The sequence below is a fragment of the Rhododendron vialii genome, chromosome 10a (assembly GCF_030253575.1).
Source record: "Rhododendron vialii isolate Sample 1 chromosome 10a, ASM3025357v1".
Classification (NCBI taxonomy): domain Eukaryota; kingdom Viridiplantae; phylum Streptophyta; class Magnoliopsida; order Ericales; family Ericaceae; genus Rhododendron; species Rhododendron vialii.
This window is the reverse complement of record NC_080566.1, coordinates 11,273,505-11,297,139: the sequence shown is the minus strand read 5'-3', so window position 1 is coordinate 11,297,139 and position 23,635 is coordinate 11,273,505. Positions and strand designations below refer to the sequence as shown.

Here is a 23,635-nt window from a genome sequence, read left to right as displayed (position 1 = left end):
ATCCCGTTGGAGGGATGGCTGCGGCCGAACGTGCCCGCTGACGGGGCTATTTTGGCTCGAAGCTGGAAAAATCGCTGCGAAAACTCTCCGGAAAGATACGGACGGCATGAGCCGAAGTTGCGGCGACCGGATGAAAGAAGGGAACGGGGGGCGGGGAAGGGATTTCGTACAAAAACGAAAAAGGGGTGCAACACGAGGACTTCCAAGGGGGTCACCCATCCTAGTACTACTCTCGCCCAAGCACGCTTAACTGCGGAGTTCTGATGGGATCCGGTGCATTAGTGCTGTTATGATCGCACCCGATAGGCACTCCGCTTTCAATTCTTTTGGTCCATTTTTCGGCCCCGTCGGGCACCGCTCCCTCTATCTCTGGCTTTCTTGGCCACGTCTCGCCGGCCGGACCCCGTATCCCGTTGGAGGGATGGCTGCGGCCGAACGTGCCCGCTGACGGGGCTATTTTGGCTCGAAGCTGGAAAAATCGCTGCGAAAACTCTCCGGGAAGATACGGACGGCATGAGCCGAAGTTGCGGCGACCGGATGAAAGAAGGGAACGGGGGGCGGGGAAGGGATTTCGTACAAAAACGAAAAAGGGGTGCAACACGAGGACTTCCCAGGGGGTCACCCATCCTAGTACTACTCTCGCCCAAGCACGCTTAACTGCGGAGTTCTGATGGGATCCGGTGCATTAGTGCTGTTATGATCGCACCCGATAGGCACTCCGCTTTCAATTCTTTTGGTCCATTTTTCTGCCCCGTCGGGCACCGCTCCCTCTATCTCTGGCTTTCTTGGCCACGTCTCGCCGGCCGGACCCCGTATCCCGTTGGAGGGATGGCTGCGGCCGAACGTGCCCGCTGACCGGGCTATTTTGGCTCGAAGCTGGAAAAATCGCTGCGAAAACTCTCCGGGAAGATACGGACGGCATGAGCCGAAGTTGCGGCGACCGGATGAAAGAAGGGAACGGGGGGCGGGGAAGAGATTTCGTACAAAAACAAAAAAGGGGTGCAACACGAGGACTTCCCAGGGGGTCACCCATCCTAGTACTACTCTCGCCCAAGCACGCTTAACTGCGGAGTTCTGATGGGATCCGGTGCATTAGTGCTGGTATGATCGCACCCGATAGGCACTCCGCTTTCAATTCTTTTGGTACATTTTTCTGCCCCGTCGGGCACCGCTCCCTCTATCTCTGTCTTTCTTGGCCACGTCTCGCCGGCCGGACCCCGTATCCCGTTGGAGGGATGGCTGCGGCCGAACGTGCCCGCTGACGGGGCTATTTTGGCTCGAAGCTGGAAAAATCGCTGCGAAAACTCTCCGGAAAGATACGGACGGCATGAGCCGAAGTTGCGGCGACCGGATGAAAGAAGGGAACGGGGGGCGGGGAAGGGATTTCGTACAAAAACGAAAAAGGGGTGCAACACGAGGACTTCCCAAGGGTCACCCATCCTAGTACTACTCTCGCCCAAGCACGCTTAACTGCGGAGTTCTGATGGGATCCGGTGCATTAGTGCTGTTATGATCGCACCCGATAGGCACTCCGCTTTCAATTCTTTTGGTCCATTTTTCGGCCCCGTCGGGCACCGCTCCCTCTATCTCTGGCTTTCTTGGCCACGTCTCGCCGGCCGGACCCCGTATCCCGTTGGAGGGATGGCTGCGGCCGAACGTGCCCGCTGACGGGGCTATTTTGGCTCGAAGCTGGAAAAATCGCTGCGAAAACTCTCCGGGAAGATACGGACGGCATGAGCCGAAGTTGCGGCGACCGGATGAAAGAAGGGAACGGGGGGCGGGGAAGGGATTTCGTACAAAAACGAAAAAGGGGTGCAACACGAGGACTTCCCAGGGGGTCACCCATCCTAGTACTACTCTCGCCCAAGCACGCTTAACTGCGGAGTTCTGATGGGATCCGGTGCATTAGTGCTGTTATGATCGCACCCGATAGGCACTCCGCTTTCAATTCTTTTGGTCCATTTTTCGGCCCCGTCGGGCACCGCTCCCTCTATCTCTGGCTTTCTTGGCCACGTCTCGCCGGCCGGACCCCGTATCCCGTTGGAGGGATGGCTGCGGCCGAACGTGCCCGCTGACGGGGCTATTTTGGCTCGAAGCTGGAAAAATCGCTGCGAAAACTCTCCGGGAAGATACGGACGGCATGAGCCGAAGTTGCGGCGACCGGATGAAAGAAGGGAACGGGGGGCGGGGAAGAGATTTCGTACAAAAACAAAAAAGGGGTGCAACACGAGGACTTCCCAGGGGGTCACCCATCCTAGTACTACTCTCGCCCAAGCACGCTTAACTGCGGAGTTCTGATGGGATCCGGTGCATTAGTGCTGGTATGATCGCACCCGATAGGCACTCCGCTTTCAATTCTTTTGGTACATTTTTCGGCCCCGTCGGGCACCGCTCCCTCTATCTCTGTCTTTCTTGGCCACGTCTCGCCGGCCGGACCCCGTATCCCGTTGGAGGGATGGCTGCGGCCGAACGTGCCCGCTGACGGGGCTATTTTGGCTCGAAGCTGGAAAAATCGCTGCGAAAACTCTCCGGAAAGATACGGACGGCATGAGCCGAAGTTGCGGCGACCGGATGAAAGAAGGGAACGGGGGGCGGGGAAGGGATTTCGTACAAAAACGAAAAAGGGGTGCAACACGAGGACTTCCCAGGGGGTCACCCATCCTAGTACTACTCTCGCCCAAGCACGCTTAACTGCGGAGTTCTGATGGGATCCGGTGCATTAGTGCTGGTATGATCGCACCCGATAGGCACTCCGCTTTCAATTCTTTTGGTCCATTTTTCGGCCCCGTCGGGCACCGCTCGCTCTATCTCTGTCTTTCTTGGCCACGTCTCGCCGGCCGGACCCCGTATCTTGTTGGAGGGATGGCTGCGGCCGAACGTGCCCGCTGACGGGGCTATTTTGGCTCGAAGCTGGAAAAATCGCTGCGAAAACTCTCCGGGAAGATACGGACGGCATGAGCCGAAGTTGCGGCGACCGGATGAAAGAAGGGAACGGGGGGCGGGGAAGGGATTTCGTACAAAAACGAAAAAGGGGTGCAACACGAGGACTTCCCAGGGGGTCACCCATCCTAGTACTACTCTCGCCCAAGCACGCTTAACTGCGGAGTTCTGATGGGATCCGGTGCATTAGTGCTGTTATGATCGCACCCGATAGGCACTCCGCTTTCAATTCTTTTGGTCCATTTTTCGGCCCCGTCGGGCACCGCTCCCTCTATCTCTGGCTTTCTTGGCCACGTCTCGCCGGCCGGACCCCGTATCCCGTTGGAGGGATGGCTGCGGCCGAACGTGCCCGCTGACGGGGCTATTTTGGCTCGAAGCTGGAAAAATCGCTGCGAAAACTCTCCGGGAAGATACGGACGGCATGAGCCGAAGTTGCGGCGACCGGATGAAAGAAGGGAACGGGGGGCGGGGAAGAGATTTCGTACAAAAACAAAAAAGGGGTGCAACACGAGGACTTCCCAGGGGGTCACCCATCCTAGTACTACTCTCGCCCAAGCACGCTTAACTGCGGAGTTCTGATGGGATCCGGTGCATTAGTGCTGGTATGATCGCACCCGATAGGCACTCCGCTTTCAATTCTTTTGGTACATTTTTCGGCCCCGTCGGGCACCGCTCCCTCTATCTCTGTCTTTCTTGGCCACGTCTCGCCGGCCGGACCCCGTATCCCGTTGGAGGGATGGCTGCGGCCGAACGTGCCCGCTGACGGGGCTATTTTGGCTCGAAGCTGGAAAAATCGCTGCGAAAACTCTCCGGAAAGATACGGACGGCATGAGCCGAAGTTGCGGCGACCGGATGAAAGAAGGGAACGGGGGGCGGGGAAGGGATTTCGTACAAAAACGAAAAAGGGGTGCAACACGAGGACTTCCCAGGGGGTCACCCATCCTAGTACTACTCTCGCCCAAGCACGCTTAACTGCGGAGTTCTGATGGGATCCGGTGCATTAGTGCTGGTATGATCGCACCCGATAGGCACTCCGCTTTCAATTCTTTTGGTCCATTTTTCGGCCCCGTCGGGCACCGCTCGCTCTATCTCTGTCTTTCTTGGCCACGTCTCGCCGGCCGGACCCCGTATCTTGTTGGAGGGATGGCTGCGGCCGAACGTGCCCGCTGACGGGGCTATTTTGGCTCGAAGCTGGAAAAATCGCTGCGAAAACTCTCCGGGAAGATACGGACGGCATGAGCCGAAGTTGCGGCGACCGGATGAAAGAAGGGAACGGGGGGCGGGGAAGGGATTTCGTACAAAAACGAAAAAGGGGTGCAACACGAGGACTTCCCAGGGGGTCACCCATCCTAGTACTACTCTCGCCCAAGCACGCTTAACTGCGGAGTTCTGATGGGATCCGGTGCATTAGTGCTGGTATGATCGCACCCGATAGGCACTCCGCTTTCAATTCTTTTGGTCCATTTTTCTGCCCCGTCGGGCACCGCTCGCTCTATCTCTGGCTTTCTTGGCCACGTCTCGCCGGCCGGACCCCGTATCCCGTTGGAGGGATGGCTACGGCCGAGAGTGCCCGCTGAAGGGGGCTATTTTGGCTCGCAGCTCGAAAAATCGCTGCGAAAACTCTCCGGGAAGATACGGACGGAATGAGCCGAAGTTGCGGCGACCGGATGAAAGAAGGGAACGGGGGGCGGGGAAGGGATTTCGTACAAAAACGAAAAAGGGGTGCAACACGAGGACTTCCCAGGGGGTCACCCATCCTAGTACTACTCTCGCCCAAGCACGCTTAACTGCGGAGTTCTGATGGGATCCGGTGCATTAGTGCTGGTATGATCGCACCCGATAGGCACTCCGCTTTCAATTCTTTTGGTCCATTTTTCTGCCCCGTCGGGCACTGCTCGCTCTATCTCTGGCTTTCTTGGCCACGTCTCGCCGGCCGGACCCCGTATCCCGTTGGAGGGATGGCTGCGGCCGAGAGTGCCCGCTGAAGGGGGCTATTTTGGCTCGCAGCTCGAAAAATCGCTGCGAAAACTCTCCGGGAAGATACGGACGGCATGAGCCGAAGTTGCGGCGACCGGATGAAAGAAGGGAACGGGGGGCGGGGAAGGGATTTCGTACAAAAACGAAAAAGGGGTGCAACACGAGGACTTCCCAGGGGGTCACCCATCCTAGTACTACTCTCGCCCAAGCACGCTTAACTGCGGAGTTCTGATGGGATCCGGTGCATTAGTGCTGTTATGATCGCACCCGATAGGCACTCCGCTTTCAATTCTTTTGGTCCATTTTTCGGCCCCGTCGGGCACCGCTCCCTCTATCTCTGGCTTTCTTGGCCACGTCTCGCCGGCCGGACCCCGTATCCCGTTGGAGGGATGGCTGCGGCCGAACGTGCCCGCTGACGGGGCTATTTTGGCTCGAAGCTGGAAAAATCGCTGCGAAAACTCTCCGGGAAGATACGGACGGCATGAGCCGAAGTTGCGGCGACCGGATGAAAGAAGGGAACGGGGGGCGGGGAAGGGATTTCGTACAAAAACAAAAAAGGGGTGCAACACGAGGACTTTCCAGGGGGTCACCCATCCTAGTACTACTCTCGCCCAAGCACGCTTAACTGCGGAGTTCTGATGGGATCCGGTGCATTAGTGCTGGTATGATCGCACCCGATAGGCACTCCGCTTTCAATTCTTTTTGTCCATTTTTCGGCCCCGTCGGGCACCGCTCCCTCTATCTCTGGCTTTCTTGGCCACGTCTCGCCGGCCGGACCCCGTATCTCGTTGGAGGGATGGCTGCGGCCGAACGTGCCCGCTGACGGGGCTATTTTGGCTCGAAGCTGGAAAAATCGCTGCGAAAACTCTCCGGAAAGATACGGACGGCATGAGCCGAAGTTGCGGCGACCGGATGAAAGAAGGGAACGGGGGGCGGGGAAGGGATTTCGTACAAAAACGAAAAAGGGGTGCAACACGAGGACTTCCCAGGGGGTCACCCATCCTAGTACTACTCTCGCCCAAGCACGCTTAACTGCGGAGTTCTGATGGGATCCGGTGCATTAGTGCTGGTATGATCGCACCCGATAGGCACTCCGCTTTCAATTCTTTTGGTACATTTTTCGGCCCCGTCGGGCACCGCTCCCTCTATCTCTGTCTTTCTTGGCCACGTCTCGCCGGCCGGACCCCGTATCCCGTTGGAGGGATGGCTGCGGCCGAACGTGCCCGCTGACGGGGCTATTTTGGCTCGAAGCTGGAAAAATCGCTGCGAAAACTCTCCGGAAAGATACGGACGGCATGAGCCGAAGTTGCGGCGACCGGATGAAAGAAGGGAACGGGGGGCGGGGAAGGGATTTCGTACAAAAACGAAAAAGGGGTGCAACACGAGGACTTCCCAAGGGTCACCCATCCTAGTACTACTCTCGCCCAAGCACGCTTAACTGCGGAGTTCTGATGGGATCCGGTGCATTAGTGCTGTTATGATCGCACCCGATAGGCACTCCGCTTTCAATTCTTTTGGTCCATTTTTCGGCCCCGTCGGGCACCGCTCCCTCTATCTCTGGCTTTCTTGGCCACGTCTCGCCGGCCGGACCCCGTATCCCGTTGGAGGGATGGCTGCGGCCGAACGTGCCCGCTGACGGGGCTATTTTGGCTCGAAGCTGGAAAAATCGCTGCGAAAACTCTCCGGGAAGATACGGACGGCATGAGCCGAAGTTGCGGCGACCGGATGAAAGAAGGGAACGGGGGGCGGGGAAGGGATTTCGTACAAAAACGAAAAAGGGGTGCAACACGAGGACTTCCCAGGGGGTCACCCATCCTAGTACTACTCTCGCCCAAGCACGCTTAACTGCGGAGTTCTGATGGGATCCGGTGCATTAGTGCTGTTATGATCGCACCCGATAGGCACTCCGCTTTCAATTCTTTTGGTCCATTTTTCGGCCCCGTCGGGCACCGCTCCCTCTATCTCTGGCTTTCTTGGCCACGTCTCGCCGGCCGGACCCCGTATCCCGTTGGAGGGATGGCTGCGGCCGAACGTGCCCGCTGACGGGGCTATTTTGGCTCGAAGCTGGAAAAATCGCTGCGAAAACTCTCCGGGAAGATACGGACGGCATGAGCCGAAGTTGCGGCGACCGGATGAAAGAAGGGAACGGGGGGCGGGGAAGAGATTTCGTACAAAAACAAAAAAGGGGTGCAACACGAGGACTTCCCAGGGGGTCACCCATCCTAGTACTACTCTCGCCCAAGCACGCTTAACTGCGGAGTTCTGATGGGATCCGGTGCATTAGTGCTGGTATGATCGCACCCGATAGGCACTCCGCTTTCAATTCTTTTGGTACATTTTTCGGCCCCGTCGGGCACCGCTCCCTCTATCTCTGTCTTTCTTGGCCACGTCTCGCCGGCCGGACCCCGTATCCCGTTGGAGGGATGGCTGCGGCCGAACGTGCCCGCTGACGGGGCTATTTTGGCTCGAAGCTGGAAAAATCGCTGCGAAAACTCTCCGGAAAGATACGGACGGCATGAGCCGAAGTTGCGGCGACCGGATGAAAGAAGGGAACGGGGGGCGGGGAAGGGATTTCGTACAAAAACGAAAAAGGGGTGCAACACGAGGACTTCCCAGGGGGTCACCCATCCTAGTACTACTCTCGCCCAAGCACGCTTAACTGCGGAGTTCTGATGGGATCCGGTGCATTAGTGCTGGTATGATCGCACCCGATAGGCACTCCGCTTTCAATTCTTTTGGTCCATTTTTCGGCCCCGTCGGGCACCGCTCGCTCTATCTCTGTCTTTCTTGGCCACGTCTCGCCGGCCGGACCCCGTATCTTGTTGGAGGGATGGCTGCGGCCGAACGTGCCCGCTGACGGGGCTATTTTGGCTCGAAGCTGGAAAAATCGCTGCGAAAACTCTCCGGGAAGATACGGACGGCATGAGCCGAAGTTGCGGCGACCGGATGAAAGAAGGGAACGGGGGGCGGGGAAGGGATTTCGTACAAAAACGAAAAAGGGGTGCAACACGAGGACTTCCCAGGGGGTCACCCATCCTAGTACTACTCTCGCCCAAGCACGCTTAACTGCGGAGTTCTGATGGGATCCGGTGCATTAGTGCTGGTATGATCGCACCCGATAGGCACTCCGCTTTCAATTCTTTTTGTCCATTTTTCGGCCCCGTCGGGCACCGCTCCCTCTATCTCTGGCTTTCTTGGCCACGTCTCGCCGGCCGGACCCCGTATCTCGTTGGAGGGATGGCTGCGGCCGAACGTGCCCGCTGACGGGGCTATTTTGGCTCGAAGCTGGAAAAATCGCTGCGAAAACTCTCCGGAAAGATACGGACGGCATGAGCCGAAGTTGCGGCGACCGGATGAAAGAAGGGAACGGGGGGCGGGGAAGGGATTTCGTACAAAAACGAAAAAGGGGTGCAACACGAGGACTTCCCAGGGGGTCACCCATCCTAGTACTACTCTCGCCCAAGCACGCTTAACTGCGGAGTTCTGATGGGATCCGGTGCATTAGTGCTGGTATGATCGCACCCGATAGGCACTCCGCTTTCAATTCTTTTGGTACATTTTTCGGCCCCGTCGGGCACCGCTCCCTCTATCTCTGTCTTTCTTGGCCACGTCTCGCCGGCCGGACCCCGTATCCCGTTGGAGGGATGGCTGCGGCCGAACGTGCCCGCTGACGGGGCTATTTTGGCTCGAAGCTGGAAAAATCGCTGCGAAAACTCTCCGGAAAGATACGGACGGCATGAGCCGAAGTTGCGGCGACCGGATGAAAGAAGGGAACGGGGGGCGGGGAAGGGATTTCGTACAAAAACGAAAAAGGGGTGCAACACGAGGACTTCCCAAGGGTCACCCATCCTAGTACTACTCTCGCCCAAGCACGCTTAACTGCGGAGTTCTGATGGGATCCGGTGCATTAGTGCTGTTATGATCGCACCCGATAGGCACTCCGCTTTCAATTCTTTTGGTCCATTTTTCGGCCCCGTCGGGCACCGCTCCCTCTATCTCTGGCTTTCTTGGCCACGTCTCGCCGGCCGGACCCCGTATCCCGTTGGAGGGATGGCTGCGGCCGAACGTGCCCGCTGACGGGGCTATTTTGGCTCGAAGCTGGAAAAATCGCTGCGAAAACTCTCCGGGAAGATACGGACGGCATGAGCCGAAGTTGCGGCGACCGGATGAAAGAAGGGAACGGGGGGCGGGGAAGGGATTTCGTACAAAAACGAAAAAGGGGTGCAACACGAGGACTTCCCAGGGGGTCACCCATCCTAGTACTACTCTCGCCCAAGCACGCTTAACTGCGGAGTTCTGATGGGATCCGGTGCATTAGTGCTGTTATGATCGCACCCGATAGGCACTCCGCTTTCAATTCTTTTGGTCCATTTTTCGGCCCCGTCGGGCACCGCTCCCTCTATCTCTGGCTTTCTTGGCCACGTCTCGCCGGCCGGACCCCGTATCCCGTTGGAGGGATGGCTGCGGCCGAACGTGCCCGCTGACGGGGCTATTTTGGCTCGAAGCTGGAAAAATCGCTGCGAAAACTCTCCGGGAAGATACGGACGGCATGAGCCGAAGTTGCGGCGACCGGATGAAAGAAGGGAACGGGGGGCGGGGAAGAGATTTCGTACAAAAACAAAAAAGGGGTGCAACACGAGGACTTCCCAGGGGGTCACCCATCCTAGTACTACTCTCGCCCAAGCACGCTTAACTGCGGAGTTCTGATGGGATCCGGTGCATTAGTGCTGGTATGATCGCACCCGATAGGCACTCCGCTTTCAATTCTTTTGGTACATTTTTCGGCCCCGTCGGGCACCGCTCCCTCTATCTCTGTCTTTCTTGGCCACGTCTCGCCGGCCGGACCCCGTATCCCGTTGGAGGGATGGCTGCGGCCGAACGTGCCCGCTGACGGGGCTATTTTGGCTCGAAGCTGGAAAAATCGCTGCGAAAACTCTCCGGAAAGATACGGACGGCATGAGCCGAAGTTGCGGCGACCGGATGAAAGAAGGGAACGGGGGGCGGGGAAGGGATTTCGTACAAAAACGAAAAAGGGGTGCAACACGAGGACTTCCCAGGGGGTCACCCATCCTAGTACTACTCTCGCCCAAGCACGCTTAACTGCGGAGTTCTGATGGGATCCGGTGCATTAGTGCTGGTATGATCGCACCCGATAGGCACTCCGCTTTCAATTCTTTTGGTCCATTTTTCGGCCCCGTCGGGCACCGCTCGCTCTATCTCTGTCTTTCTTGGCCACGTCTCGCCGGCCGGACCCCGTATCTTGTTGGAGGGATGGCTGCGGCCGAACGTGCCCGCTGACGGGGCTATTTTGGCTCGAAGCTGGAAAAATCGCTGCGAAAACTCTCCGGGAAGATACGGACGGCATGAGCCGAAGTTGCGGCGACCGGATGAAAGAAGGGAACGGGGGGCGGGGAAGGGATTTCGTACAAAAACGAAAAAGGGGTGCAACACGAGGACTTCCCAGGGGGTCACCCATCCTAGTACTACTCTCGCCCAAGCACGCTTAACTGCGGAGTTCTGATGGGATCCGGTGCATTAGTGCTGTTATGATCGCACCCGATAGGCACTCCGCTTTCAATTCTTTTGGTCCATTTTTCGGCCCCGTCGGGCACCGCTCCCTCTATCTCTGGCTTTCTTGGCCACGTCTCGCCGGCCGGACCCCGTATCCCGTTGGAGGGATGGCTGCGGCCGAACGTGCCCGCTGACGGGGCTATTTTGGCTCGAAGCTGGAAAAATCGCTGCGAAAACTCTCCGGGAAGATACGGACGGCATGAGCCGAAGTTGCGGCGACCGGATGAAAGAAGGGAACGGGGGGCGGGGAAGAGATTTCGTACAAAAACAAAAAAGGGGTGCAACACGAGGACTTCCCAGGGGGTCACCCATCCTAGTACTACTCTCGCCCAAGCACGCTTAACTGCGGAGTTCTGATGGGATCCGGTGCATTAGTGCTGGTATGATCGCACCCGATAGGCACTCCGCTTTCAATTCTTTTGGTCCATTTTTCTGCCCCGTCGGGCACTGCTCGCTCTATCTCTGGCTTTCTTGGCCACGTCTCGCCGGCCGGACCCCGTATCCCGTTGGAGGGATGGCTGCGGCCGAGAGTGCCCGCTGAAGGGGGCTATTTTGGCTCGCAGCTCGAAAAATCGCTGCGAAAACTCTCCGGGAAGATACGGACGGCATGAGCCGAAGTTGCGGCGACCGGATGAAAGAAGGGAACGGGGGGCGGGGAAGGGATTTCGTACAAAAACGAAAAAGGGGTGCAACACGAGGACTTCCCAGGGGGTCACCCATCCTAGTACTACTCTCGCCCAAGCACGCTTAACTGCGGAGTTCTGATGGGATCCGGTGCATTAGTGCTGTTATGATCGCACCCGATAGGCACTCCGCTTTCAATTCTTTTGGTCCATTTTTCGGCCCCGTCGGGCACCGCTCCCTCTATCTCTGGCTTTCTTGGCCACGTCTCGCCGGCCGGACCCCGTATCCCGTTGGAGGGATGGCTGCGGCCGAACGTGCCCGCTGACGGGGCTATTTTGGCTCGAAGCTGGAAAAATCGCTGCGAAAACTCTCCGGGAAGATACGGACGGCATGAGCCGAAGTTGCGGCGACCGGATGAAAGAAGGGAACGGGGGGCGGGGAAGGGATTTCGTACAAAAACAAAAAAGGGGTGCAACACGAGGACTTCCCAGGGGGTCACCCATCCTAGTACTACTCTCGCCCAAGCACGCTTAACTGCGGAGTTCTGATGGGATCCGGTGCATTAGTGCTGGTATGATCGCACCCGATAGGCACTCCGCTTTCAATTCTTTTTGTCCATTTTTCGGCCCCGTCGGGCACCGCTCCCTCTATCTCTGGCTTTCTTGGCCACGTCTCGCCGGCCGGACCCCGTATCCCGTTGGAGGGATGGCTGCGGCCGAACGTGCCCGCTGACGGGGCTATTTTGGCTCGAAGCTGGAAAAATCGCTGCGAAAACTCTCCGGAAAGATACGGACGGCATGAGCCGAAGTTGCGGCGACCGGATGAAAGAAGGGAACGGGGGGCGGGGAAGGGATTTCGTACAAAAACGAAAAAGGGGTGCAACACGAGGACTTCCCAGGGGGTCACCCATCCTAGTACTACTCTCGCCCAAGCACGCTTAACTGCGGAGTTCTGATGGGATCCGGTGCATTAGTGCTGGTATGATCGCACCCGATAGGCACTCCGCTTTCAATTCTTTTGGTACATTTTTCGGCCCCGTCGGGCACCGCTCCCTCTATCTCTGTCTTTCTTGGCCACGTCTCGCCGGCCGGACCCCGTATCCCGTTGGAGGGATGGCTGCGGCCGAACGTGCCCGCTGACGGGGCTATTTTGGCTCGAAGCTGGAAAAATCGCTGCGAAAACTCTCCGGAAAGATACGGACGGCATGAGCCGAAGTTGCGGCGACCGGATGAAAGAAGGGAACGGGGGGCGGGGAAGGGATTTCGTACAAAAACGAAAAAGGGGTGCAACACGAGGACTTCCCAGGGGGTCACCCATCCTAGTACTACTCTCGCCCAAGCACGCTTAACTGCGGAGTTCTGATGGGATCCGGTGCATTAGTGCTGGTATGATCGCACCCGATAGGCACTCCGCTTTCAATTCTTTTGGTCCATTTTTCGGCCCCGTCGGGCACCGCTCGCTCTATCTCTGTCTTTCTTGGCCACGTCTCGCCGGCCGGACCCCGTATCCCGTTGGAGGGATGGCTGCGGCCGAACGTGCCCGCTGACGGGGCTATTTTGGCTCGAAGCTGGAAAAATCGCTGCGAAAACTCTCCGGGAAGATACGGACGGCATGAGCCGAAGTTGCGGCGACCGGATGAAAGAAGGGAACGGGGGGCGGGGAAGGGATTTCGTACAAAAACGAAAAAGGGGTGCAACACGAGGACTTCCCAGGGGGTCACCCATCCTAGTACTACTCTCGCCCAAGCACGCTTAACTGCGGAGTTCTGATGGGATCCGGTGCATTAGTGCTGTTATGATCGCACCCGATAGGCACTCCGCTTTCAATTCTTTTGGTCCATTTTTCTGCCCCGTCGGGCACCGCTCCCTCTATCTCTGGCTTTCTTGGCCACGTCTCGCCGGCCGGACCCCGTATCCCGTTGGAGGGATGGCTGCGGCCGAACGTGCCCGCTGACGGGGCTATTTTGGCTCGAAGCTGGAAAAATCGCTGCGAAAACTCTCCGGGAAGATACGGACGGCATGAGCCGAAGTTGCGGCGACCGGATGAAAGAAGGGAACGGGGGGCGGGGAAGAGATTTCGTACAAAAACGAAAAAGGGGTGCAACACGAGGACTTCCCAGGGGGTCACCCATCCTAGTACTACTCTCGCCCAAGCACGCTTAACTGCGGAGTTCTGATGGGATCCGGTGCATTAGTGCTGGTATGATCGCACCCGATAGGCACTCCGCTTTCAATTCTTTTGGTCCATTTTTCGGCCCCGTCGGGCACCGCTCCCTCTATCTCTGGCTTTCTTGCCCACGTCTCGCCGGCCGGACCCCGTATCCCGTTGGAGGGATGGCTGCGGCCGAACGTGCCCGCTGACGGGGCTATTTTGGCTCGAAGCTGGAAAAATCGCTGCGAAAACTCTCCGGGAAGATACGGACGGCATGAGCCGAAGTTGCGGCGACCGGATGAAAGAAGGGAACGGGGGGCGGGGAAGGGATTTCGTACAAAAACGAAAAAGGGGTGCAACACGAGGACTTCCCAGGGGGTCACCCATCCTAGTACTACTCTCGCCCAAGCACGCTTAACTGCGGAGTTCTGATGGGATCCGGTGCATTAGTGCTGTTATGATCGCACCCGATAGGCACTCCGCTTTCAATTCTTTTGGTCCATTTTTCGGCCCCGTCGGGCACCGCTCCCTCTATCTCTGGCTTTCTTGGCCACGTCTCGCCGGCCGGACCCCGTATCCAGTTGGAGGGATGGCTGCGGCCGAACGTGCCCGCTGACGGGGCTATTTTGGCTCGAAGCTGGAAAAATCGCTGCGAAAACTCTCCGGGAAGATACGGACGGCATGAGCCGAAGTTGCGGCGACCGGATGAAAGAAGGGAACGGGGGGCGGGGAAGAGATTTCGTACAAAAACGAAAAAGGGGTGCAACACGAGGACTTCCCAGGGGGTCACCCATCCTAGTACTACTCTCGCCCAAGCACGCTTAACTGCGGAGTTCTGATGGGATCCGGTGCATTAGTGCTGGTATGATCGCACCCGATAGGCACTCCGCTTTCAATTCTTTTGGTACATTTTTCTGCCCCGTCGGGCACCGCTCCCTCTATCTCTGTCTTTCTTGGCCACGTCTCGCCGGCCGGACCCCGTATCCCGTTGGAGGGATGGCTGCGGCCGAACGTGCCCGCTGACGGGGCTATTTTGGCTCGAAGCTGGAAAAATCGCTGCGAAAACTCTCCGGAAAGATACGGACGGCATGAGCCGAAGTTGCGGCGACCGGATGAAAGAAGGGAACGGGGGGCGGGGAAGGGATTTCGTACAAAAACGAAAAAGGGGTGCAACACGAGGACTTCCCAGGGGGTCACCCATCCTAGTACTACTCTCGCCCAAGCACGCTTAACTGCGGAGTTCTGATGGGATCCGGTGCATTAGTGCTGGTATGATCGCACCCGATAGGCACTCCGCTTTCAATTCTTTTGGTACATTTTTCTGCCCCGTCGGGCACCGCTCCCTCTATCTCTGTCTTTCTTGGCCACGTCTCGCCGGCCGGACCCCGTATCCCGTTGGAGGGATGGCTGCGGCCGAACGTGCCCGCTGACGGGGCTATTTTGGCTCGAAGCTGGAAAAATCGCTGCGAAAACTCTCCGGGAAGATACGGACGGCATGAGCCGAAGTTGCGGCGACCGGATGAAAGAAGGGAACGGGGGGCGGGGAAGGGATTTCGTACAAAAACGAAAAAGGGGTGCAACACGAGGACTTCCCAGGGGGTCACCCATCCTAGTACTACTCTCGCCCAAGCACGCTTAACTGCGGAGTTCTGATGGGATCCGGTGCATTAGTGCTGGTATGATCGCACCCGATAGGCACTCCGCTTTCAATTCTTTTGGTACATTTTTCTGCCCCGTCGGGCACCGCTCCCTCTATCTCTGTCTTTCTTGGCCACGTCTCGCCGGCCGGACCCCGTATCCCGTTGGAGGGATGGCTGCGGCCGAACGTGCCCGCTGACGGGGCTATTTTGGCTCGAAGCTGGAAAAATCGCTGCGAAAACTCTCCGGGAAGATACGGACGGCATGAGCCGAAGTTGCGGCGACCGGATGAAAGAAGGGAACGGGGGGCGGGGAAGGGATTTCGTACAAAAACGAAAAAGGGGTGCAACACGAGGACTTCCCAGGGGGTCACCCATCCTAGTACTACTCTCGCCCAAGCACGCTTAACTGCGGAGTTCTGATGGGATCCGGTGCATTAGTGCTGGTATGATCGCACCCGAAAGGCACTCCGCTTTCAATTCTTTTGGTCCATTTTTCGGCCCCGTCGGGCACTGCTCGCTCTATCTCTGGCTTTCTTGGCCACGTCTCGCCGGCCGGACCCCGTATCCCGTTGGAGGGATGGCTGCGGCCGAACGTGCCCGCTGACGGGGCTATTTTGGCTCGAAGCTGGAAAAATCGCTGCGAAAACTCTCCGGGAAGATACGGACGGCATGAGCCGAAGTTGCGGCGACCGGATGAAAGAAGGGAACGGGGGGCGGGGAAGGGATTTCGTACAAAAACGAAAAAGGGGTGCAACACGAGGACTTCCCAGGGGGTCACCCATCCTAGTACTACTCTCGCCCAAGCACGCTTAACTGCGGAGTTCTGATGGGATCCGGTGCATTAGTGCTGTTATGATCGCACCCGATAGGCACTCCGCTTTCAATTCTTTTGGTCCATTTTTCTGCCCCGTCGGGCACCGCTCCCTCTATCTCTGGCTTTCTTGGCCACGTCTCGCCGGCCGGACCCCGTATCCCGTTGGAGGGATGGCTGCGGCCGAACGTGCCCGCTGACGGGGCTATTTTGGCTCGAAGCTGGAAAAATCGCTGCGAAAACTCTCCGGGAAGATACGGACGGCATGAGCCGAAGTTGCGGCGACCGGATGAAAGAAGGGAACGGGGGGCGGGGAAGAGATTTCGTACAAAAACGAAAAAGGGGTGCAACACGAGGACTTCCCAGGGGGTCACCCATCCTAGTACTACTCTCGCCCAAGCACGCTTAACTGCGGAGTTCTGATGGGATCCGGTGCATTAGTGCTGGTATGATCGCACCCGATAGGCACTCCGCTTTCAATTCTTTTGGTCCATTTTTCGGCCCCGTCGGGCACCGCTCCCTCTATCTCTGGCTTTCTTGCCCACGTCTCGCCGGCCGGACCCCGTATCCCGTTGGAGGGATGGCTGCGGCCGAACGTGCCCGCTGACGGGGCTATTTTGGCTCGAAGCTGGAAAAATCGCTGCGAAAACTCTCCGGGAAGATACGGACGGCATGAGCCGAAGTTGCGGCGACCGGATGAAAGAAGGGAACGGGGGGCGGGGAAGGGATTTCGTACAAAAACGAAAAAGGGGTGCAACACGAGGACTTCCCAGGGGGTCACCCATCCTAGTACTACTCTCGCCCAAGCACGCTTAACTGCGGAGTTCTGATGGGATCCGGTGCATTAGTGCTGTTATGATCGCACCCGATAGGCACTCCGCTTTCAATTCTTTTGGTCCATTTTTCGGCCCCGTCGGGCACCGCTCCCTCTATCTCTGGCTTTCTTGGCCACGTCTCGCCGGCCGGACCCCGTATCCCGTTGGAGGGATGGCTGCGGCCGAACGTGCCCGCTGACGGGGCTATTTTGGCTCGAAGCTGGAAAAATCGCTGCGAAAACTCTCCGGGAAGATACGGACGGCATGAGCCGAAGTTGCGGCGACCGGATGAAAGAAGGGAACGGGGGGCGGGGAAGAGATTTCGTACAAAAACGAAAAAGGGGTGCAACACGAGGACTTCCCAGGGGGTCACCCATCCTAGTACTACTCTCGCCCAAGCACGCTTAACTGCGGAGTTCTGATGGGATCCGGTGCATTAGTGCTGGTATGATCGCACCCGATAGGCACTCCGCTTTCAATTCTTTTGGTACATTTTTCTGCCCCGTCGGGCACCGCTCCCTCTATCTCTGTCTTTCTTGGCCACGTCTCGCCGGCCGGACCCCGTATCCCGTTGGAGGGATGGCTGCGGCCGAACGTGCCCGCTGACGGGGCTATTTTGGCTCGAAGCTGGAAAAATCGCTGCGAAAACTCTCCGGAAAGATACGGACGGCATGAGCCGAAGTTGCGGCGACCGGATGAAAGAAGGGAACGGGGGGCGGGGAAGGGATTTCGTACAAAAACGAAAAAGGGGTGCAACACGAGGACTTCCCAGGGGGTCACCCATCCTAGTACTACTCTCGCCCAAGCACGCTTAACTGCGGAGTTCTGATGGGATCCGGTGCATTAGTGCTGGTATGATCGCACCCGATAGGCACTCCGCTTTCAATTCTTTTGGTACATTTTTCTGCCCCGTCGGGCACCGCTCCCTCTATCTCTGTCTTTCTTGGCCACGTCTCGCCGGCCGGACCCCGTATCCCGTTGGAGGGATGGCTGCGGCCGAACGTGCCCGCTGACGGGGCTATTTTGGCTCGAAGCTGGAAAAATCGCTGCGAAAACTCTCCGGGAAGATACGGACGGCATGAGCCGAAGTTGCGGCGACCGGATGAAAGAAGGGAACGGGGGGCGGGGAAGGGATTTCGTACAAAAACGAAAAAGGGGTGCAACACGAGGACTTCCCAGGGGGTCACCCATCCTAGTACTACTCTCGCCCAAGCACGCTTAACTGCGGAGTTCTGATGGGATCCGGTGCATTAGTGCTGGTATGATCGCACCCGAAAGGCACTCCGCTTTCAATTCTTTTGGTCCATTTTTCGGCCCCGTCGGGCACTGCTCGCTCTATCTCTGGCTTTCTTGGCCACGTCTCGCCGGCCGGACCCCGTATCCCGTTGGAGGGATGGCTGCGGCCGAACGTGCCCGCTGACGGGGCTATTTTGGCTCGAAGCTGGAAAAATCGCTGCGAAAACTCTCCGGGAAGATACGGACGGCATGAGCCGAAGTTGCGGCGACCGGATGAAAGAAGGGAACGGGGGGCGGGGAAGAGATTTCGTACAAAAACAAAAAAGGGGTGCAACACGAGGACTTCCCAGGGGGTCACCCATCCTAGTACTACTCTCGCCCAAGCACGCTTAACTGCGGAGTTCTGATGGGATCCGGTGCATTAGTGCTGGTATGATCGCACCCGATAGGCACTCCGCTTTCAATTCTTTTGGTACATTTTTCTGCCCCGTCGGGCACCGCTCCCTCTATCTCTGTCTTTCTTGGCCACGTCTCGCCGGCCGGACCCCGTATCCCGTTGGAGGGATGGCTGCGGCCGAACGTGCCCGCTGACGGGGCTATTTTGGCTCGAAGCTGGAAAAATCGCTGCGAAAACTCTCCGGAAAGATACGGACGGCATGAGCCGAAGTTGCGGCGACCGGATGAAAGAAGGGAACGGGGGGCGGGGAAGGGATTTCGTACAAAAACGAAAAAGGGGTGCAACACGAGGACTTCCCAGGGGGTCACCCATCCTAGTACTACTCTCGCCCAAGCACGCTTAACTGCGGAGTTCTGATGGGATCCGGTGCATTAGTGCTGGTATGATCGCACCCGATAGGCACTCCGCTTTCAATTCTTTTGGTCCATTTTTCTGCCCCGTCGGGCACTGCTCGCTCTATCTCTGGCTTTCTTGGCCACGTCTCGCCGGCCGGACCCCGTATCCCGTTGGAGGGATGGCTACGGCCGAGAGTGCCCGCTGAAGGGGGCTATTTTGGCTCGCAGCTCGAAAAATCGCTGCGAAAACTCTCCGGGAAGATACGGACGGAATGAGCCGAAGTTGCGGCGACCGGATGAAAGAAGGGAACGGGGGGCGGGGAAGGGATTTCGTACAAAAACGAAAAAGGGGTGCAACACGAGGACTTCCCAGGGGGTCACCCATCCTAGTACTACTCTCGCCCAAGCACGCTTAACTGCGGAGTTCTGATGGGATCCGGTGCATTAGTGCTGGTATGATCGCACCCGATAGGCACTCCGCTTTCAATTCTTTTGGTACATTTTTCTGCCCCGTCGGGCACCGCTCCCTCTATCTCTGTCTTTCTTGGCCACGTCTCGCCGGCCGGACCCCGTATCCCGTTGGAGGGATGGCTGCGGCCGAACGTGCCCGCTGACGGGGCTATTTTGGCTCGAAGCTGGAAAAATCGCTGCGAAAACTCTCCGGGAAGATACGGACGGCATGAGCCGAAGTTGCGGCGACCGGATGAAAGAAGGGAACGGGGGGCGGGGAAGAGATTTCGTACAAAAACAAAAAAGGGGTGCAACACGAGGACTTCCCAGGGGGTCACCCATCCTAGTACTACTCTCGCCCAAGCACGCTTAACTGCGGAGTTCTGATGGGATCCGGTGCATTAGTGCTGGTATGATCGCACCCGATAGGCACTCCGCTTTCAATTCTTTTGGTACATTTTTCTGCCCCGTCGGGCACCGCTCCCTCTATCTCTGTCTTTCTTGGCCACGTCTCGCCGGCCGGACCCCGTATCCCGTTGGAGGGATGGCTGCGGCCGAACGTGCCCGCTGACGGGGCTATTTTGGCTCGAAGCTGGAAAAATCGCTGCGAAAACTCTCCGGAAAGATACGGACGGCATGAGCCGAAGTTGCGGCGACCGGATGAAAGAAGGGAACGGGGGGCGGGGAAGGGATTTCGTACAAAAACGAAAAAGGGGTGCAACACGAGGACTTCCCAGGGGGTCACCCATCCTAGTACTACTCTCGCCCAAGCACGCTTAACTGCGGAGTTCTGATGGGATCCGGTGCATTAGTGCTGGTATGATCGCACCCGATAGGCACTCCGCTTTCAATTCTTTTGGTCCATTTTTCTGCCCCGTCGGGCACTGCTCGCTCTATCTCTGGCTTTCTTGGCCACGTCTCGCCGGCCGGACCCCGTATCCCGTTGGAGGGATGGCTGCGGCCGAGAGTGCCCGCTGAAGGGGGCTATTTTGGCTCGCAGCTCGAAAAATCGCTGCGAAAACTCTCCGGGAAGATACGGACGGCATGAGCCGAAGTTGCGGCGACCGGATGAAAGAAGGGAACGGGGGGCGGGGAAGGGATTTCGTACAAAAACGAAAAAGGGGTGCAACACGAGGACTTCCCAGGGGGTCACCCATCCTAGTACTACTCTCGCCCAAGCACGCTTAACTGCGGAGTTCTGATGGGATCCGGTGCATTAGTGCTGTTATGATCGCACCCGATAGGCACTCCGCTTTCAATTCTTTTGGTCCATTTTTCGGCCCCGTCGGGCACCGCTCCCTCTATCTCTGGCTTTCTTGGCCACGTCTCGCCGGCCGGACCCCGTATCCCGTTGGAGGGATGGCTGCGGCCGAACGTGCCCGCTGACGGGGCTATTTTGGCTCGAAGCTGGAAAAATCGCTGCGAAAACTCTCCGGGAAGATACGGACGGCATGAGCCGAAGTTGCGGCGACCGGATGAAAGAAGGGAACGGGGGGCGGGGAAGGGATTTCGTACAAAAACAAAAAAGGGGTGCAACACGAGGACTTCCCAGGGGGTCACCCATCCTAGTACTACTCTCGCCCAAGCACGCTTAACTGCGGAGTTCTGATGGGATCCGGTGCATTAGTGCTGGTATGATCGCACCCGATAGGCACTCCGCTTTCAATTCTTTTTGTCCATTTTTCGGCCCCGTCGGGCACCGCTCCCTCTATCTCTGGCTTTCTTGGCCACGTCTCGCCGGCCGGACCCCGTATCCCGTTGGAGGGATGGCTGCGGCCGAACGTGCCCGCTGACGGGGCTATTTTGGCTCGAAGCTGGAAAAATCGCTGCGAAAACTCTCCGGAAAGATACGGACGGCATGAGCCGAAGTTGCGGCGACCGGATGAAAGAAGGGAACGGGGGGCGGGGAAGGGATTTCGTACAAAAACGAAAAAGGGGTGCAACACGAGGACTTCCCAGGGGGTCACCCATCCTAGTACTACTCTCGCCCAAGCACGCTTAACTGCGGAGTTCTGATGGGATCCGGTGCATTAGTGCTGGTATGATCGCACCCGATAGGCACTCCGCTTTCAATTCTTTTGGTACATTTTTCGGCCCCGTCGGGCACCGCTCCCTCTATCTCTGTCTTTCTTGGCCACGTCTCGCCGGCCGGACCCCGTATCCCGTTGGAGGGATGGCTGCGGCCGAACGTGCCCGCTGACGGGGCTATTTTGGCTCGAAGCTGGAAAAATCGCTGCGAAAACTCTCCGGAAAGATACGGACGGCATGAGCCGAAGTTGCGGCGACCGGATGAAAGAAGGGAACGGGGGGCGGGGAAGGGATTTCGTACAAAAACGAAAAAGGGGTGCAACACGAGGACTTCCCAGGGGGTCACCCATCCTAGTACTACTCTCGCCCAAGCACGCTTAACTGCGGAGTTCTGATGGGATCCGGTGCATTAGTGCTGGTATGATCGCACCCGATAGGCACTCCGCTTTCAATTCTTTTGGTCCATTTTTCGGCCCCGTCGGGCACCGCTCGCTCTATCTCTGTCTTTCTTGGCCACGTCTCGCCGGCCGGACCCCGTATCCCGTTGGAGGGATGGCTGCGGCCGAACGTGCCCGCTGACGGGGCTATTTTGGCTCGAAGCTGGAAAAATCGCTGCGAAAACTCTCCGGGAAGATACGGACGGCATGAGCCGAAGTTGCGGCGACCGGATGAAAGAAGGGAACGGGGGGCGGGGAAGGGATTTCGTACAAAAACGAAAAAGGGGTGCAACACGAGGACTTCCCAGGGGGTCACCCATCCTAGTACTACTCTCGCCCAAGCACGCTTAACTGCGGAGTTCTGATGGGATCCGGTGCATTAGTGCTGTTATGATCGCACCCGATAGGCACTCCGCTTTCAATTCTTTTGGTCCATTTTTCTGCCCCGTCGGGCACCGCTCCCTCTATCTCTGGCTTTCTTGGCCACGTCTCGCCGGCCGGACCCCGTATCCCGTTGGAGGGATGGCTGCGGCCGAACGTGCCCGCTGACGGGGCTATTTTGGCTCGAAGCTGGAAAAATCGCTGCGAAAACTCTCCGGGAAGATACGGACGGCATGAGCCGAAGTTGCGGCGACCGGATGAAAGAAGGGAACGGGGGGCGGGGAAGAGATTTCGTACAAAAACGAAAAAGGGGTGCAACACGAGGACTTCCCAGGGGGTCACCCATCCTAGTACTACTCTCGCCCAAGCACGCTTAACTGCGGAGTTCTGATGGGATCCGGTGCATTAGTGCTGGTATGATCGCACCCGATAGGCACTCCGCTTTCAATTCTTTTGGTCCATTTTTCGGCCCCGTCGGGCACCGCTCCCTCTATCTCTGGCTTTCTTGCCCACGTCTCGCCGGCCGGACCCCGTATCCCGTTGGAGGGATGGCTGCGGCCGAACGTGCCCGCTGACGGGGCTATTTTGGCTCGAAGCTGGAAAAATCGCTGCGAAAACTCTCCGGGAAGATACGGACGGCATGAGCCGAAGTTGCGGCGACCGGATGAAAGAAGGGAACGGGGGGCGGGGAAGGGATTTCGTACAAAAACGAAAAAGGGGTGCAACACGAGGACTTCCCAGGGGGTCACCCATCCTAGTACTACTCTCGCCCAAGCACGCTTAACTGCGGAGTTCTGATGGGATCCGGTGCATTAGTGCTGTTATGATCGCACCCGATAGGCACTCCGCTTTCAATTCTTTTGGTCCATTTTTCGGCCCCGTCGGGCACCGCTCCCTCTATCTCTGGCTTTCTTGGCCACGTCTCGCCGGCCGGACCCCGTATCCAGTTGGAGGGATGGCTGCGGCCGAACGTGCCCGCTGACGGGGCTATTTTGGCTCGAAGCTGGAAAAATCGCTGCGAAAACTCTCCGGGAAGATACGGACGGCATGAGCCGAAGTTGCGGCGACCGGATGAAAGAAGGGAACGGGGGGCGGGGAAGAGATTTCGTACAAAAACGAAAAAGGGGTGCAACACGAGGACTTCCCAGGGGGTCACCCATCCTAGTACTACTCTCGCCCAAGCACGCTTAACTGCGGAGTTCTGATGGGATCCGGTGCATTAGTGCTGGTATGATCGCACCCGATAGGCACTCCGCTTTCAATTCTTTTGGTACATTTTTCTGCCCCGTCGGGCACCGCTCCCTCTATCTCTGTCTTTCTTGGCCACGTCTCGCCGGCCGGACCCCGTATCCCGTTGGAGGGATGGCTGCGGCCGAACGTGCCCGCTGACGGGGCTATTTTGGCTCGAAGCTGGAAAAATCGCTGCGAAAACTCTCCGGAAAGATACGGACGGCATGAGCCGAAGTTGCGGCGACCGGATGAAAGAAGGGAACGGGGGGCGGGGAAGGGATTTCGTACAAAAACGAAAAAGGGGTGCAACACGAGGACTTCCCAGGGGGTCACCCATCCTAGTACTACTCTCGCCCAAGCACGCTTAACTGCGGAGTTCTGATGGGATCCGGTGCATTAGTGCTGGTATGATCGCACCCGATAGGCACTCCGCTTTCAATTCTTTTGGTACATTTTTCTGCCCCGTCGGGCACCGCTCCCTCTATCTCTGTCTTTCTTGGCCACGTCTCGCCGGCCGGACCCCGTATCCCGTTGGAGGGATGGCTGCGGCCG

At 57.8% G+C, this 23,635-nt stretch overlaps 58 non-coding genes across 58 annotated transcripts; all 58 read right to left on the bottom strand.

Moving 5' to 3' along the window:
• Nucleotides 1-182: 182 nt before the first annotated feature.
• LOC131305542 (5S ribosomal RNA) lies at nucleotides 183-301 on the bottom strand. The gene has a single exon (XR_009193119.1). It is a non-coding gene; the product is annotated as a 5S ribosomal RNA (ribosomal RNA).
• A 288-nt stretch (nucleotides 302-589) lies between these two features.
• Nucleotides 590-708, bottom strand: LOC131305410 (5S ribosomal RNA). The gene has a single exon (XR_009192994.1). It is a non-coding gene; the product is annotated as a 5S ribosomal RNA (ribosomal RNA).
• A 288-nt stretch (nucleotides 709-996) lies between these two features.
• On the bottom strand, nucleotides 997-1,115 carry LOC131305292 (5S ribosomal RNA). The gene has a single exon (XR_009192884.1). It is a non-coding gene; the product is annotated as a 5S ribosomal RNA (ribosomal RNA).
• Nucleotides 1,116-1,403: 288 nt separating this feature from the next.
• LOC131305680 (5S ribosomal RNA) lies at nucleotides 1,404-1,521 on the bottom strand. Its single transcript, XR_009193252.1, has one exon. It is a non-coding gene; the product is annotated as a 5S ribosomal RNA (ribosomal RNA).
• A 288-nt stretch (nucleotides 1,522-1,809) lies between these two features.
• On the bottom strand, nucleotides 1,810-1,928 carry LOC131305409 (5S ribosomal RNA). Its single transcript, XR_009192993.1, has one exon. It is a non-coding gene; the product is annotated as a 5S ribosomal RNA (ribosomal RNA).
• A 288-nt stretch (nucleotides 1,929-2,216) lies between these two features.
• On the bottom strand, nucleotides 2,217-2,335 carry LOC131305281 (5S ribosomal RNA). Its single transcript, XR_009192873.1, has one exon. It is a non-coding gene; the product is annotated as a 5S ribosomal RNA (ribosomal RNA).
• A 288-nt stretch (nucleotides 2,336-2,623) lies between these two features.
• LOC131305269 (5S ribosomal RNA) lies at nucleotides 2,624-2,742 on the bottom strand. Its single transcript, XR_009192862.1, has one exon. It is a non-coding gene; the product is annotated as a 5S ribosomal RNA (ribosomal RNA).
• A 288-nt stretch (nucleotides 2,743-3,030) lies between these two features.
• Nucleotides 3,031-3,149, bottom strand: LOC131305408 (5S ribosomal RNA). The gene has a single exon (XR_009192992.1). It is a non-coding gene; the product is annotated as a 5S ribosomal RNA (ribosomal RNA).
• A 288-nt stretch (nucleotides 3,150-3,437) lies between these two features.
• Nucleotides 3,438-3,556, bottom strand: LOC131305257 (5S ribosomal RNA). Its single transcript, XR_009192851.1, has one exon. It is a non-coding gene; the product is annotated as a 5S ribosomal RNA (ribosomal RNA).
• Nucleotides 3,557-3,844: 288 nt separating this feature from the next.
• Nucleotides 3,845-3,963, bottom strand: LOC131305246 (5S ribosomal RNA). Its single transcript, XR_009192840.1, has one exon. It is a non-coding gene; the product is annotated as a 5S ribosomal RNA (ribosomal RNA).
• Nucleotides 3,964-4,251: 288 nt separating this feature from the next.
• LOC131305235 (5S ribosomal RNA) lies at nucleotides 4,252-4,370 on the bottom strand. Its single transcript, XR_009192829.1, has one exon. It is a non-coding gene; the product is annotated as a 5S ribosomal RNA (ribosomal RNA).
• A 289-nt stretch (nucleotides 4,371-4,659) lies between these two features.
• On the bottom strand, nucleotides 4,660-4,778 carry LOC131305223 (5S ribosomal RNA). Its single transcript, XR_009192818.1, has one exon. It is a non-coding gene; the product is annotated as a 5S ribosomal RNA (ribosomal RNA).
• Nucleotides 4,779-5,067: 289 nt separating this feature from the next.
• Nucleotides 5,068-5,186, bottom strand: LOC131305407 (5S ribosomal RNA). Its single transcript, XR_009192991.1, has one exon. It is a non-coding gene; the product is annotated as a 5S ribosomal RNA (ribosomal RNA).
• Nucleotides 5,187-5,474: 288 nt separating this feature from the next.
• LOC131305229 (5S ribosomal RNA) lies at nucleotides 5,475-5,593 on the bottom strand. The gene has a single exon (XR_009192824.1). It is a non-coding gene; the product is annotated as a 5S ribosomal RNA (ribosomal RNA).
• A 288-nt stretch (nucleotides 5,594-5,881) lies between these two features.
• On the bottom strand, nucleotides 5,882-6,000 carry LOC131305211 (5S ribosomal RNA). The gene has a single exon (XR_009192807.1). It is a non-coding gene; the product is annotated as a 5S ribosomal RNA (ribosomal RNA).
• A 288-nt stretch (nucleotides 6,001-6,288) lies between these two features.
• On the bottom strand, nucleotides 6,289-6,406 carry LOC131305678 (5S ribosomal RNA). The gene has a single exon (XR_009193250.1). It is a non-coding gene; the product is annotated as a 5S ribosomal RNA (ribosomal RNA).
• Nucleotides 6,407-6,694: 288 nt separating this feature from the next.
• Nucleotides 6,695-6,813, bottom strand: LOC131305406 (5S ribosomal RNA). The gene has a single exon (XR_009192990.1). It is a non-coding gene; the product is annotated as a 5S ribosomal RNA (ribosomal RNA).
• A 288-nt stretch (nucleotides 6,814-7,101) lies between these two features.
• LOC131305199 (5S ribosomal RNA) lies at nucleotides 7,102-7,220 on the bottom strand. Its single transcript, XR_009192796.1, has one exon. It is a non-coding gene; the product is annotated as a 5S ribosomal RNA (ribosomal RNA).
• Nucleotides 7,221-7,508: 288 nt separating this feature from the next.
• Nucleotides 7,509-7,627, bottom strand: LOC131305188 (5S ribosomal RNA). Its single transcript, XR_009192785.1, has one exon. It is a non-coding gene; the product is annotated as a 5S ribosomal RNA (ribosomal RNA).
• Nucleotides 7,628-7,915: 288 nt separating this feature from the next.
• LOC131305175 (5S ribosomal RNA) lies at nucleotides 7,916-8,034 on the bottom strand. Its single transcript, XR_009192773.1, has one exon. It is a non-coding gene; the product is annotated as a 5S ribosomal RNA (ribosomal RNA).
• Nucleotides 8,035-8,322: 288 nt separating this feature from the next.
• LOC131305164 (5S ribosomal RNA) lies at nucleotides 8,323-8,441 on the bottom strand. Its single transcript, XR_009192762.1, has one exon. It is a non-coding gene; the product is annotated as a 5S ribosomal RNA (ribosomal RNA).
• A 288-nt stretch (nucleotides 8,442-8,729) lies between these two features.
• LOC131305677 (5S ribosomal RNA) lies at nucleotides 8,730-8,847 on the bottom strand. The gene has a single exon (XR_009193249.1). It is a non-coding gene; the product is annotated as a 5S ribosomal RNA (ribosomal RNA).
• A 288-nt stretch (nucleotides 8,848-9,135) lies between these two features.
• Nucleotides 9,136-9,254, bottom strand: LOC131305405 (5S ribosomal RNA). The gene has a single exon (XR_009192989.1). It is a non-coding gene; the product is annotated as a 5S ribosomal RNA (ribosomal RNA).
• Nucleotides 9,255-9,542: 288 nt separating this feature from the next.
• LOC131305153 (5S ribosomal RNA) lies at nucleotides 9,543-9,661 on the bottom strand. The gene has a single exon (XR_009192751.1). It is a non-coding gene; the product is annotated as a 5S ribosomal RNA (ribosomal RNA).
• Nucleotides 9,662-9,949: 288 nt separating this feature from the next.
• LOC131305142 (5S ribosomal RNA) lies at nucleotides 9,950-10,068 on the bottom strand. The gene has a single exon (XR_009192740.1). It is a non-coding gene; the product is annotated as a 5S ribosomal RNA (ribosomal RNA).
• A 288-nt stretch (nucleotides 10,069-10,356) lies between these two features.
• On the bottom strand, nucleotides 10,357-10,475 carry LOC131305404 (5S ribosomal RNA). Its single transcript, XR_009192988.1, has one exon. It is a non-coding gene; the product is annotated as a 5S ribosomal RNA (ribosomal RNA).
• Nucleotides 10,476-10,763: 288 nt separating this feature from the next.
• On the bottom strand, nucleotides 10,764-10,882 carry LOC131305131 (5S ribosomal RNA). Its single transcript, XR_009192729.1, has one exon. It is a non-coding gene; the product is annotated as a 5S ribosomal RNA (ribosomal RNA).
• Nucleotides 10,883-11,171: 289 nt separating this feature from the next.
• Nucleotides 11,172-11,290, bottom strand: LOC131305403 (5S ribosomal RNA). Its single transcript, XR_009192987.1, has one exon. It is a non-coding gene; the product is annotated as a 5S ribosomal RNA (ribosomal RNA).
• A 288-nt stretch (nucleotides 11,291-11,578) lies between these two features.
• Nucleotides 11,579-11,697, bottom strand: LOC131305120 (5S ribosomal RNA). The gene has a single exon (XR_009192718.1). It is a non-coding gene; the product is annotated as a 5S ribosomal RNA (ribosomal RNA).
• Nucleotides 11,698-11,985: 288 nt separating this feature from the next.
• Nucleotides 11,986-12,104, bottom strand: LOC131305108 (5S ribosomal RNA). Its single transcript, XR_009192707.1, has one exon. It is a non-coding gene; the product is annotated as a 5S ribosomal RNA (ribosomal RNA).
• Nucleotides 12,105-12,392: 288 nt separating this feature from the next.
• On the bottom strand, nucleotides 12,393-12,511 carry LOC131305097 (5S ribosomal RNA). Its single transcript, XR_009192696.1, has one exon. It is a non-coding gene; the product is annotated as a 5S ribosomal RNA (ribosomal RNA).
• A 288-nt stretch (nucleotides 12,512-12,799) lies between these two features.
• Nucleotides 12,800-12,918, bottom strand: LOC131305402 (5S ribosomal RNA). The gene has a single exon (XR_009192986.1). It is a non-coding gene; the product is annotated as a 5S ribosomal RNA (ribosomal RNA).
• A 288-nt stretch (nucleotides 12,919-13,206) lies between these two features.
• Nucleotides 13,207-13,325, bottom strand: LOC131305085 (5S ribosomal RNA). The gene has a single exon (XR_009192685.1). It is a non-coding gene; the product is annotated as a 5S ribosomal RNA (ribosomal RNA).
• A 288-nt stretch (nucleotides 13,326-13,613) lies between these two features.
• On the bottom strand, nucleotides 13,614-13,732 carry LOC131305401 (5S ribosomal RNA). The gene has a single exon (XR_009192985.1). It is a non-coding gene; the product is annotated as a 5S ribosomal RNA (ribosomal RNA).
• A 288-nt stretch (nucleotides 13,733-14,020) lies between these two features.
• LOC131305074 (5S ribosomal RNA) lies at nucleotides 14,021-14,139 on the bottom strand. Its single transcript, XR_009192674.1, has one exon. It is a non-coding gene; the product is annotated as a 5S ribosomal RNA (ribosomal RNA).
• A 288-nt stretch (nucleotides 14,140-14,427) lies between these two features.
• Nucleotides 14,428-14,546, bottom strand: LOC131305061 (5S ribosomal RNA). The gene has a single exon (XR_009192662.1). It is a non-coding gene; the product is annotated as a 5S ribosomal RNA (ribosomal RNA).
• Nucleotides 14,547-14,834: 288 nt separating this feature from the next.
• LOC131305049 (5S ribosomal RNA) lies at nucleotides 14,835-14,953 on the bottom strand. The gene has a single exon (XR_009192651.1). It is a non-coding gene; the product is annotated as a 5S ribosomal RNA (ribosomal RNA).
• Nucleotides 14,954-15,241: 288 nt separating this feature from the next.
• On the bottom strand, nucleotides 15,242-15,360 carry LOC131305038 (5S ribosomal RNA). The gene has a single exon (XR_009192640.1). It is a non-coding gene; the product is annotated as a 5S ribosomal RNA (ribosomal RNA).
• A 288-nt stretch (nucleotides 15,361-15,648) lies between these two features.
• Nucleotides 15,649-15,767, bottom strand: LOC131305397 (5S ribosomal RNA). Its single transcript, XR_009192983.1, has one exon. It is a non-coding gene; the product is annotated as a 5S ribosomal RNA (ribosomal RNA).
• A 288-nt stretch (nucleotides 15,768-16,055) lies between these two features.
• Nucleotides 16,056-16,174, bottom strand: LOC131305026 (5S ribosomal RNA). The gene has a single exon (XR_009192629.1). It is a non-coding gene; the product is annotated as a 5S ribosomal RNA (ribosomal RNA).
• A 288-nt stretch (nucleotides 16,175-16,462) lies between these two features.
• LOC131305396 (5S ribosomal RNA) lies at nucleotides 16,463-16,581 on the bottom strand. Its single transcript, XR_009192982.1, has one exon. It is a non-coding gene; the product is annotated as a 5S ribosomal RNA (ribosomal RNA).
• Nucleotides 16,582-16,869: 288 nt separating this feature from the next.
• Nucleotides 16,870-16,988, bottom strand: LOC131305014 (5S ribosomal RNA). The gene has a single exon (XR_009192618.1). It is a non-coding gene; the product is annotated as a 5S ribosomal RNA (ribosomal RNA).
• Nucleotides 16,989-17,276: 288 nt separating this feature from the next.
• Nucleotides 17,277-17,395, bottom strand: LOC131305002 (5S ribosomal RNA). Its single transcript, XR_009192607.1, has one exon. It is a non-coding gene; the product is annotated as a 5S ribosomal RNA (ribosomal RNA).
• Nucleotides 17,396-17,683: 288 nt separating this feature from the next.
• Nucleotides 17,684-17,802, bottom strand: LOC131304991 (5S ribosomal RNA). The gene has a single exon (XR_009192596.1). It is a non-coding gene; the product is annotated as a 5S ribosomal RNA (ribosomal RNA).
• A 288-nt stretch (nucleotides 17,803-18,090) lies between these two features.
• On the bottom strand, nucleotides 18,091-18,209 carry LOC131304980 (5S ribosomal RNA). Its single transcript, XR_009192585.1, has one exon. It is a non-coding gene; the product is annotated as a 5S ribosomal RNA (ribosomal RNA).
• A 288-nt stretch (nucleotides 18,210-18,497) lies between these two features.
• Nucleotides 18,498-18,616, bottom strand: LOC131304969 (5S ribosomal RNA). The gene has a single exon (XR_009192574.1). It is a non-coding gene; the product is annotated as a 5S ribosomal RNA (ribosomal RNA).
• Nucleotides 18,617-18,905: 289 nt separating this feature from the next.
• Nucleotides 18,906-19,024, bottom strand: LOC131304958 (5S ribosomal RNA). Its single transcript, XR_009192563.1, has one exon. It is a non-coding gene; the product is annotated as a 5S ribosomal RNA (ribosomal RNA).
• A 288-nt stretch (nucleotides 19,025-19,312) lies between these two features.
• Nucleotides 19,313-19,431, bottom strand: LOC131304946 (5S ribosomal RNA). Its single transcript, XR_009192551.1, has one exon. It is a non-coding gene; the product is annotated as a 5S ribosomal RNA (ribosomal RNA).
• Nucleotides 19,432-19,719: 288 nt separating this feature from the next.
• LOC131304934 (5S ribosomal RNA) lies at nucleotides 19,720-19,838 on the bottom strand. Its single transcript, XR_009192540.1, has one exon. It is a non-coding gene; the product is annotated as a 5S ribosomal RNA (ribosomal RNA).
• Nucleotides 19,839-20,127: 289 nt separating this feature from the next.
• Nucleotides 20,128-20,246, bottom strand: LOC131305395 (5S ribosomal RNA). The gene has a single exon (XR_009192981.1). It is a non-coding gene; the product is annotated as a 5S ribosomal RNA (ribosomal RNA).
• A 288-nt stretch (nucleotides 20,247-20,534) lies between these two features.
• LOC131304922 (5S ribosomal RNA) lies at nucleotides 20,535-20,653 on the bottom strand. The gene has a single exon (XR_009192529.1). It is a non-coding gene; the product is annotated as a 5S ribosomal RNA (ribosomal RNA).
• A 288-nt stretch (nucleotides 20,654-20,941) lies between these two features.
• On the bottom strand, nucleotides 20,942-21,060 carry LOC131304910 (5S ribosomal RNA). Its single transcript, XR_009192518.1, has one exon. It is a non-coding gene; the product is annotated as a 5S ribosomal RNA (ribosomal RNA).
• Nucleotides 21,061-21,348: 288 nt separating this feature from the next.
• On the bottom strand, nucleotides 21,349-21,467 carry LOC131304898 (5S ribosomal RNA). The gene has a single exon (XR_009192507.1). It is a non-coding gene; the product is annotated as a 5S ribosomal RNA (ribosomal RNA).
• Nucleotides 21,468-21,755: 288 nt separating this feature from the next.
• Nucleotides 21,756-21,874, bottom strand: LOC131305394 (5S ribosomal RNA). Its single transcript, XR_009192980.1, has one exon. It is a non-coding gene; the product is annotated as a 5S ribosomal RNA (ribosomal RNA).
• A 288-nt stretch (nucleotides 21,875-22,162) lies between these two features.
• On the bottom strand, nucleotides 22,163-22,281 carry LOC131306276 (5S ribosomal RNA). The gene has a single exon (XR_009193820.1). It is a non-coding gene; the product is annotated as a 5S ribosomal RNA (ribosomal RNA).
• Nucleotides 22,282-22,569: 288 nt separating this feature from the next.
• On the bottom strand, nucleotides 22,570-22,688 carry LOC131305393 (5S ribosomal RNA). The gene has a single exon (XR_009192979.1). It is a non-coding gene; the product is annotated as a 5S ribosomal RNA (ribosomal RNA).
• Nucleotides 22,689-22,976: 288 nt separating this feature from the next.
• Nucleotides 22,977-23,095, bottom strand: LOC131306265 (5S ribosomal RNA). Its single transcript, XR_009193809.1, has one exon. It is a non-coding gene; the product is annotated as a 5S ribosomal RNA (ribosomal RNA).
• Nucleotides 23,096-23,383: 288 nt separating this feature from the next.
• LOC131306253 (5S ribosomal RNA) lies at nucleotides 23,384-23,502 on the bottom strand. The gene has a single exon (XR_009193798.1). It is a non-coding gene; the product is annotated as a 5S ribosomal RNA (ribosomal RNA).
• Between the last annotated feature and the right edge of the window lie 133 nt (nucleotides 23,503-23,635).